General features: G+C 48.4%; 1 long non-coding RNA gene across 1 annotated transcript in view; it reads left to right on the top strand.

Moving 5' to 3' along the window:
* The first annotated feature begins 411 nt into the window (after window positions 1-411).
* The window catches only part of LOC143960462 (uncharacterized), a 52,197-nt gene continuing 41,492 nt past the window's right edge, over window positions 412-11,116 (top strand). Inside the window, exon 1 of the long non-coding RNA XR_013270323.1 lies at window positions 412-509. This is a non-coding gene — a long non-coding RNA (uncharacterized LOC143960462). The remainder of the gene's footprint in view (window positions 510-11,116) is intronic.

Raw genomic sequence — 11,116 nt, 5'->3', positions numbered from 1 at the left:
TTTGCAATTTTATGTTGAGGAACATTATTTTGCAATTGTTCAACTTTTCACAGATTGGTTAAACTCTTTCTTTGAGACACTCTGACTTTCTACGATGCTCTTTTTATATCCAATTTTGTTATTGATCTGTTGCCAATTAAACGAATAAGTCCTCCAGCTCTTCCTTATTCATACCACTTACTTTGCTAGCTTTTTGTCGCCCTGTCCCAAATTTTCAATCAATTGCCATCAATTTCAAAATGACCTTATTTTTTTTCTAAAATCTTAAATTTTCTCAGTTTAACCGCTTCAATACCAGACACTTTTACCTCCTTCCTACTCAGGCTAATTTTCATCTTTCAGCGCTGTCACACTTTAAATCACAATTGCGCTGTCACAACACTGTACCCATTTGAATTTTTTATTTCACCTCAGTGTGGTGTTTGAGATACGTCATTTTTCGGAATGGAACTGGAATGCAGGTGGAGCGCAAACCGGTGATTCACATGCTGATCCCTGTCTTCTTTGATGTAAGTGCAATAAACCTACTTTTTAAAATAAATTATTTGAAATACTGCACCATAAGAGTGTTCTTTCCTCTCCCTCTCTACATGGCAACACTGGAGCTTTGAATACGCTATCTATATATTGAATGGATGATAACAGCAGTTTGAACTCATTCCTGTGTGTAAGACATTGGATTTTTCCATATGCGTAATTTGACTCCTTGTAATAGGGGTCAATTAAAGTGATTGTTCTTTAACCACTGGAGATCCACGCTATAGCCGAATGACGGCTACAGCGCGGACCTGCTTTGCTGGGACTATATCTATTGACGTCGTCCCGTGCACGAGCGGCCTGCGCGCCCCCTGAGGGTCTATGAGACTCGCCTGATCACGGATCGGAGCAAGGGGTTGATCCCGACCCCTTACCACGTGATCAGCTGTCAGGCAATAACAGCTGATCATGTGACACAACAGAGCCGATAATCGGCTATTTTTCCTCCTCGCGCTGTCAGCGCGAGGAGAAAAAAAAAGCCGATCACCGGCGGCCGTGAGAGGGGCTTCAGCCACGGCCAGCTCATCAGTGCCCCCCTGCCAGTGCCACCTAAATATTAAAGTGCCACTCATCAGTGCCCACAGTGCCACCCATCAGTGCCCATAGTGCCACCCATCAGTACCCACAGTGCCACCTATCAGTGCCCATAGTGCCACCTATCAGTGACCACAATCTGCCTCAACAGCAATGCTGCACCTCAGTGCCCCATATCCGTGCCCATCAGTGTCATCTACCAGTGCCTATCAGTGCCGCCCATCAGTGCCCAGCAGTGCCACCTATCAGAGCCACCTATCAGTGCCCCTTAGTGCCACCCATCAGTGCCATCTTAACTGTGCCCATCAGTACTGCCTTATCTGTGCCTATCGGTGACACCTTATCTGTGCCTATTAGTGCCGCCTTAACTGTGCCTATCAGTACCCACCAGTGCAGCCTATCAGTGCCCACCAGTGCAGCCTATCAGTGCCCACCAGTGCCGCCTCATCGGCGCATTTCAATGAAGGAGAAAAATGACCTGTTTGCAAAATTTTATAACAAACTATTAAACATGATTTTTTTTTTGCATCTTTTTTTGTTTGTTTAGCAAAAAATAAAACTCCCAGCTGTAAATAAATACCACCAAAATAAAGCTCTGTTTATGGGAAAAAAATGATAAAAATTTCATTTGGGTACAGTGTTATATGGCCGTGCAATTGTCATTCAAAATGCATCAGCGCTGAAAGCTGAAAATTGGTCTGGGCAGGAGGGGGGTTTAAGTGTCCAGTAAGCAATTGGTTAAAAAAAAAACACGAAGCCTTACAAACATGTCCACTGTGCAGCTTGTTTTGCACAGAGTGGCCCCGAACCTCCTCTTCTGGGGTCCCTCGGCAGCTTTCGCAGCTCCTCCTTGCATCAGATAACCCCCTAGGAGAAGCGCTCTCCTGGGGGGTTACCTTGCCAGGATGCTCCCGAATAGTGATGGCCGAACGGTTCGCCCAGCGGTCGTTTTGCGGTGAATTTTGGCTGTTCGCGATTCGCCCGATCGGCGGACTATTGCCGCCGTTCGCCCAGCGGACTTCCGTGTTTACTGTGTAAAAGAACTTTGACCTATGATGACACATCCATCATGGGGTACAGGACAGCCAATTGAGACATTACAGCACATGGACACTTGGACATTCCCCCTAACTTATAAATACACCCGATCCGGCGGCCATTTTACATTCTTTCTTCTGTCGCTATAGGGAGAGGTTGCTGTGTGGAGCAGGGAGAGATTGCAGTGACCCAAATCGCTACCTATTTGGTACACAAAAGTTCTTTTCAGGACTGGTATAGGTGTTAGGTGTAGTTCAGGATATAGGTTTGAGGCAGTGCTGTGCTAGTGTCTTTTGTCAGTTTAGAGAAAGGGACAGGACGGTGTGTGCTGCAGGGACAGTCAGTTTAATCATTAGCTGTTACTATCAGGTCCACAAAAGTGCTATTCCAGTAACCAGTTATTGTTCCAGCAGCCTCTGTTTTGTCAGTTTATATAGGGACAGGCAGGAAGCTGTGTGTGAGGCAGTGAGGGTCAGTTTAATCAGTAGCTGTTACTATATTAGGTCCACAAGGGTTCTTTTCAGGACTGGTATCAGTGGTATGGTAATAGGCTTGTACATGCATAATATTCTTTCTTCCAAATATAGAAAGAATATTATACTTGACTGCTGCCCTTCTGCTGCAGTCTGCTAATCAGTCACAACCTACTTGTTCCACAAAGGTCCTTATAAGGACTGGTAAGGTCTAGGGTGCTACAGTACATAGGGTTGAGTGAGGTACAGTCTGCTATTCTATAAGGACTGGTATAGGTCCACAATACATATGGTTGAGGTGCACTATTGCTGACCGCTGCCCTATACTGCAGCAGTCCTTCATCAATATAGGGACTGACGTACAGTCTGCTAATCAGTCACACACAACCTACTTGTTCCACAAAGGTCCTTATAAGGACTGGTAACCTGGTGTAGCATGCTACAGTACATAGGGTTGAGTGAGGTACAGTCTGCTATTCTATAAGGACTGGTATAGGTCCACAATACATAGGGTTGAGGTGCACTACTGCTGACCGCTGCCCTATACTGCAGCAGTCCTTTATCAGTATAGGGACTGACGTACAGTCTGCTAATCAGTCACACACAACCTACTTGTTCCACAAGGTCCTTATAAGGACTGGTAAGGTATAGGGTACTACAGTACATAGGGTTGAGTGAGGTACAGTCTGCTATTCTGTAAGGACTGGTATAGGTCCACAATACATAGGGTTGAGGTGCACTACTGCTGACTGCTGCCCTATACTGCAGCAGTCCTTCATCAGTATAGGGTCTGCTAATCAGTCACAACCTACTTGTTCCACAAAGGTCCTTATAAGGACTGGTAAGGTATAGGGTACTACAGTACATAGGGTTGAGTGAGGTACAGTCTGCTATTCTATAAGGACTGGTATAGGTCCACAATACATAGGGTTGAGGTGCACTACTGCTGACCGCTGACCTATTCTGCAGCAGTCCTTTATCAGTATAGGGACTGACGTACAGTCTGCTAATCAGTCACACACAACCTACTTGTTCCACAAAGGTCCTTATAAGGACTGGTAAGGTATAGGGTACTACAGTACATAGGGTTGAGTGAGGTACAGTCTGCTATTCTGTAAGGACTGGTATAGGTCCACAATACATAGGGTTGAGGTGCACTACTGCTGACCGCTGCCCTATACTGCAGCAGTCCTTCATCAGTATAGGGACTGACGTACAGGCTGCTAATCAGTCACACACAACCTACTTGTTCCACAAAGGTCCTTATAAGGACTGGTAACCTGGTGTAGCATGCTACAGTACATAGGGTTGAGTGAGGTACAGTCTGCTATTCTATAAGGACTGGTATAGGTCCACAATACATAGGGTTGAGGTGCACTACTGCTGACCGCTGCCCTATACTGCAGCAGTCCTTTATCAGTATAGGGACTGACGTACAGTCTGCTAATCAGTCACACACAACCTACTTGTTCCACAAAGGTCCTTATAAGGACTGGTAAGGTATAGGGTACTACAGTACATAGGGTTGAGTGAGGTACAGTCTGCTATTCTGTAACGACTGGTGTAGGTCCACAATACATAGGGTTGAGGTGCACTACTGCTGACTACTGCCCTATACTGCAGCAGTCCTTCATCAGTATAGGGACTGACGTACAGTCTGCTAATCAGTCACAACCTACTTGTTCCACAAAGGTCTTTATAAGGACTGGTAAGGTATAGGGTACTACAGTACATAGAGTTGAGTGAGGTACAGTCTGCTATTCTATAAGGACTGGTATAGGTCCACAATACATAGGGTTGAGGTGCACTACTGCTGACCACTGCCCTATACTGCAGCAGTCCTTCATCAGTATAGGGACTGACGTACAGTCTGCTAATCAGTCACACACAACTTACTTGTTCCACAAAGGTCCTTCCTTATAATGACTGGTAACCTGGTCTAGGGTGCTACAGTACATAAGGTTGAGTGAGGTACAGTCTGCTATTCTATAAGGACTGGTATAGGTCCACAATACATAGGGTTGAGGTGCACTACTGCTGACCGCTGCCCTATACTGCAGCAGTCCTTTATCAGTATAGGGACTGACGTACAGTCTCCTAATCAGTCACAACCTACTTGCTCCACAAAGGTCCTTATAAGGACTGGTAAGGTATAGGGTACTACAGTACATAGGGTTGAGTGAGGTACAGTCTGCTATTCTATAAGGACTGGTATAGGTCCACAATACATAGGGTTGAGGTGCACTACTGCTGACCGCTGACCTATACTGCAGCAGTCCTTTATCAGTATAGGGACTGACGTACAGTCTGCTAATCAGTCACAACCTACTTGTTCCACAAAGGTCCTTTATAAGGACTGATAAGGTATAGGGTACTACAGTACATAGGGTTGAGTGAGGTACAGTCTGCTATTCTATAAGGACTGGTATAGGTCCACAATACATAGGGTTGAGGTGCACTACTGCTGACCGCTGCCCTATACTGCAGCAGTCCTTCATCAGTATAGGGACTGACGTACAGTCTGCTAATCAGTCACACACAACCTACTTGTTCCACAAAGGTCCTTATAAGGACTGGTAACCTGGTCTAGGGTGCTACAGTACATAGGGTTGAGTGAGGTACAGTCTGCTATTCTATAAGGACTGGTATAGGTCCACAATACATAGGGTTGAGGTGCACTACTGCTGACCGCTGCCCTTTACTGCAGCAGTCCTTCATCAGTATAGGGACTGACGTACAGTCTGCTAATCAGTCACACACAACCTACTTGTTCCACAAAGGTCCTTATAAGGACTGGTAACCTGGTCTAGGGTGCTACAGTACATAGGGTTGAGTGAGGTACAGTCTGCTATTCTATAAGGACTGGTATAGGTCCACAATACATAGGGTTGAGGTGCACTACTGCTGACCGCTGCCCTATACTGCAGCAGTCCTTTATCAGTATAGGGACTGACGTACAGTCTGCTAATCAGTCACAACCTACTTGTTCCACAAAGGTCCTTATAAGGACTGGTAAGGTATAGGGTACTACAGTACATAGGGTTGAGTGAGGTACAGTCTGCTATTCTATAAGGACTGGTATAGGTCCACAATACATAGGGTTGAGGTGCACTACTGCTGACCGCTGCCCTATACTGCAGCAGTCCATCAGTATAAGGACTGACGTACAGTCTGCTAATCAGTCACACACAACCTACTTGTTCCACAAAGGTCCTTATAAGGACTGGTAAGGTATAGGGTACTACAGTACATAGGGATGAGTGAGGTACAGTCTGCTATTCTGTAAGGACTGGTATAGGTCCACAATACATAGGGTTGAGGTGCACTACTGCTGACCGCTGCCCTATACTGCAGCAGTCCTTCAGCAGTATAGGGACTGACGTACAGTCTGCTAATCAGTCACACACAACCTACTTGTTCCACAAAGGTCCTTATAAGGACTGGTAACCTGGTCTAGGGTGCTACAATACATAGGGTTGAGTGAGGTACAGTCTGCTATTCTATAAGGACTGGTATAGGTCCACAATACATAGGGTTGAGGTGCACTACTGCTGACCGCTTCCCTATACTGCAGCAGTCCTTCATCAGTATAGGGACTGAGAGTTTTGTCACAGGGTCATTTAAAAAAATGACAGGCAGAGGAAGAGGCAGGCCCTTCCGCAGGGGTGGTAGGGGTAGGGCAGGAGCAACAGGCTTGAGCCAAAGTGGGAAGTTGCAGAAGGTGCGTTCCATTACTTTAAAGGACGCACCAGACTTGGTTGAGTGGCTCACTCAGCCTTACTCTTCTGCACCCTCCTCATCCTCTCGATCTGCACCCTCTTCTTCACTCTCTGCTATGTGCACCCCCAAAGACACTACCACCACCACCACATACCTTCCGCTTGAGTCACATGAATTATTTTCCGATCCATATCAAGACATTTCTGATGCGCAGCCACTCTTGGTATTGGATCAGGAAGAGGCGGTAGCAACAACCGCTACTCAGCAATCTGACGACAGTACCCAGATCAGCCCAAGGAGGAGGTTGGTCCCCGGTGTTGCTGCCTACTCCGAGATCTCTACTTATAGCGGTGGGGAAGGTGACGTCGATGATGACGTGTCTAGTGATGTCACGTGGGTGCCCACAAGAGAGGAAGAGCAGTGGAGTTCAGAGGGAGATATAGACCAGCAGATAGGGAGGAGAAGCAGGAATAACTTACATTGCACAGGAGGGACAAAGCAGACTGCAAATGTATCAGGAGCGAGTCATCGACCATGTACGGTCACATCTGGCGCTCCCAGGACACCGGCACATGGCTCCGCAGTGTGGGCTTTTTTTACCGTGTCCACTGCTGACAATAGCGTTGCCATCTGCAATCTTTGCAGTCAACGCATTAGTCGCGGTAAGCCCAACACTCACCTAGGGACGACCGCCTTAAGAAGGCACATGAGCAGCCATCGCCGAGCCCAGTGGGAGCAATGGAACACACAAAGCCACACTCCAGGCTCTCACCATCCAGCCTCGTCTTCTACTTCTCCTCTCTCCTCACAATTGTCCTCCACCTTCCATCACGCCAAGCTCACGTTTTTCTGCAAGAAGGCAGGCTTCCATGGGCCTAATGTTCGAGCGTAAAAAAATGATGATGCCGGATAACGCTCTTGCCCAACGGTTGACGGCTGGCTTGTCAGAACTCATAGCCCGCCTACTGCTGCCATATAAACTGGTGGACTCGGAGGCCTTTCGTAAATTTGTGGCCATTGGAACACCACAATGGAAGTTTCCAGGAAGGAAGTATTTCTCACAGAATGCCATCCCAGAGCTATATGGCCATGTTTAGCGGCAAGTGAATGTATCTCTGGCACACAGTGTCGGTGTCAAAATACATCTGACCACAGACACGTGGTCTAGCAAACACGGGCAGGGAAGGTATATCACTTTTACTGCCCACTGGGTGAACCTTCTGACGGCCGTCAAGCATGTAACCCGTGGCACCCGTGTAGATTTGGTTTTACCGCCACGGATTGCATGCAGGCCTGGCTCTTCTTCTCCTCCTCCTCCTCCTACTCCATCCTCCTCCCTCTCCTCCCCGGCTGACTCCTCCTTTTCGGCTGCTAGCGTCTCTTCCGCTGCGCCGCCCAAGCTCCCCAGAACCTATTCGACATGCCAGGTGAGACGTTGCCATGCCGTGCTGCGTCTGTTGTGCCTGGAAGCCAAGAGCCACACTGGCCCGGCACTCCTTTCAGCTTTGCGTTCACAGGCAGATCAGTGGCTAACACCGCTTAATTTGACAGTTGGTAAAGTGGTGTGTGACAACGGTGCCAATCTGCTTAGCGCATTGAAACAGGGCAAAATGACGCACGTGCCATGCATGGCACACATCTTAAACTTGGTCGTGCAGCGATTCGTTGTCAAATACCCTGGGGTCCAGGACATTTGAGGAGATCACCAAACTGGTCAGTCGCAGACATGGCGCCATCAGTGACATGGAACCTTATGCCTTCTTTATGGAGCGTGCATTGTGTTGTGTCATTGATCAAGCTGTGGAGGAGCAGGAGCGGGAAGATGAGGAAGTCGCAATTCTGGATGAATTCCCAGGGGGGCTACTCTTTCTGAGACAAGTGAACAACAGGAGTCTGAAGAGGAGTCAGAGGAGGATGGTGCCGGGGCGGATGAGGAGGAGCAAGAAGAGCATGCTTTAAACCTTTCTGGGACCCCTGTTGTTGTGCGTGGATGGGGAGAGGAGAATAAAGAGGACGACATTATCCTGGATGATGAGCAGGAGCCAGGCCACCACACCGCTTCCAGTTTAGTGCAAATGGGGGCCTTCATGCTCCAGTGTTTTAATAGGGACCCCCGTATAAAAAGCATAAGGGTCAAGGACCAGTGCTGGGGGGCAACGTACTTAGACCCCCGGTACAAACACAAAATGGCGGAAATGCAACCGCCGTCACAGAGGGCTGTCAGAATGCAGCACTTCCAGGCCTTGCTTCGAGAAATGCTGCATTCTGCTTTTGCGTGCTCCCACTCCCATTCCCACTCCCAGAGAAGGAGTTGCGGGTACCAATCCAACAGCGCTTGCAAGAAGAGGCCGGTTTGAAGATGTGTTGGTGACTTCGGATATGAGGTCATTCTTTCAGCCGACCCATCGACAGGTGTCATCCGGATCCAGCATCAGGGAACGCCTAGACCGTCAGGTGTCCGACTACATCGGGTTAATGGCCGATGTGGACGCTCTGAGGAGTGATGAACCCCTGGACTACTGGGTGGGCAGGCTTGACCTCTGGCCAGAGCTTGCCCAATTTGCAATCAAACTCTTGGCTTGCCCCTCATCCAGTGTCCTGTCCGAAAGGACGTTCAGCGCAGCAGGGGGGATCGTGACCAATAAGCGTACTCGCCTAGCTCACGACAGTGTTAACTACCTCACATTTCTAAAAATGAATGAGGCATGGATCTCGGAGGAATTCAACACATGTGACCAGTAGACCATGTATATGTCTATAACAATTTTTTTAATCAAGCACACAGACCTTCTTTCTTCATTTGGCTCACTTCCTTGTCCAAAAAAAGCACACCGTACTATATGCCCGCACCCTCCTCTTTGAAGAGGTTGAGCGGTGTCATATTTTTACTGGGGCTGCTTATTATGAGGGGCTCCCACTATCCCTGTGCTGTGCTGACTTCCTCCTGGGGCTGCTTATTATGAGAGGCTCCCACCATCCCTGTGCTGTGCTGACTTCCTCCTGGGGCTGCTTATTGTGAGGGGCTCCCACCATCCCTGTGCTATGCTTATTATGAGGGGCTCCCACCATCCCTGTGCTGTGCTGACTTTCTCCTGGGGCTGCTTATTATGAGGGGCTCCCACCATCCCTGTGCTGTGCTGACTTCCTCCTGGGGCTGCTTATTATGAGGGGCTCCCACCATCCCTGTGCTATGCTGACATCCTCCTGGGGCTGCTTATTATGAGGGGCTCCCACCATCCCTGTGCTATGCTGACATCCTCCTGGGGCTGCTTATTATGAGGGGCTCCCACCATCCCTGTGCTGTGCTGACTTCCTCCTGGGGCTGTACCTCTGCTGTGCATATTATGAGGGGCTCCCACCATCCCTGTGCTATGCTCATTATGAGGGGCTCCCACCATCCCTGTGCTATGCTCATTATGAGGGGCTCCCACCATCCCTGTGCTATGCTGACTTCCTCCTGGGGCTGCTTACGGTGCAGGTGTCAGTGCTGTATATCACGGTGCTGATGTCAGTAGTCTCTATCACGGTGCTGCTGTCAGTGCTGTATATCACGGTGCTGGTGTTAGTGCTTTATGTCATGCTGCTGATGTCAGTGCTCTCTATCACGTTGCTGTTGTCAGATCACTCTATCACGGTGCAGGTGTCATTGCTGTATGTCACGCTGCTGATGTCAGTGCTCTCTATCACGGTGCTCCTGTCAGTGCTGTATATCACGGTGCTGGTGTTAGTGCTTTATGTCACGCTGCTGATGTCAGTGCTCTCTATCACTGTGCTGCTGTCAGTGCTGTATATCACGGTGCTGGTGTTAGTGCTTTATGTCACGCTGCTGATGTCAGTGCTCTCTATCACGGTGCTGGTGTCAGATGACTCTATCACGGTGCAGGTGTCATTGCTGTATGTCACGCTGCTGGTGATCATCTCCTGCACCCTCTTCTTTGCCTACCCTGGTCCCTGACCTTCCCTCTCCTCCATTGCCTTCATGCGCTCCACAGTCCTGAATTGTCACAACAATTTCCCATATAAAAAAAGAATGCTTGTAGTTGTCGATCCCAGATTCACCTCATACATGTGTTATGTCATTGGCCATGTGGTGGGACTATGTTTTCACAGCTATTAATTATTTTGTGGCTGCAAATTTGACCTGTAGGTTTGCAAAGTTCGCCTCCCATTGAAGTCAATGGGGCCCGCCGCGAACGTTCCGGTTCGCGAACTATCGGCCGTGTTTGCGGTCCGCGTTTGCGAAACGTCCCGTCGGAAGTTCGTCCATCACTACACCCGAATCCAGCATTTACGTCCATGGACACGAATGCTGGACTCGGCCCCAACACCCATGTCATTAGATGTGATTGCAAGCAGCAGTAGCCAATGGCTGGGTTGCTATTGATCTATCCAATCAAGACCCGGGACCCTACGCAGAGAGGGAGAGTGCGTCTCCGCCAAGGAAATTTACGGGGCTCAGGTAAGTAAAATGGGGGGGGGGGGGGTGGGCTGGGGGTAGGTCTTGCCACAACATCCCTTTAATCTAGGACACACATTAATTACACAGGTTCTGTGGCTGCTTAAGGTGGTAATTAAACTCGATGCCTTACCTGCATTAAATCAGCCTTAGAACCTGTGTAATTAATATGTGTCCTGGATTAAAGGGATAATGTGTAAGGGGGGGGGGGGGCGCATGGGGAATCTGAGCTAGCTGCACACCCCGTTATCAAACTGAAAGGTCAGGTAAATTCCTTGAGTTTTTTTTTTTAGCAGCAATGAGAAATAAAATAATTGATTTTATTTTTATTATTAAAAAAAATGTATTGATTTTATTA

This window comes from Lithobates pipiens, unplaced genomic scaffold (genome assembly GCF_037356315.1).
Source record: "Lithobates pipiens isolate NorthernLeopardFrog02 unplaced genomic scaffold, aLitPip1_a1.2 Scaffold_8, whole genome shotgun sequence".
Classification (NCBI taxonomy): Eukaryota; Metazoa; Chordata; class Amphibia; order Anura; family Ranidae; genus Lithobates; species Lithobates pipiens.
The sequence above is the reverse complement of the archived record's forward strand: the minus strand, read 5'-3'. Positions and strand labels throughout refer to the sequence as shown.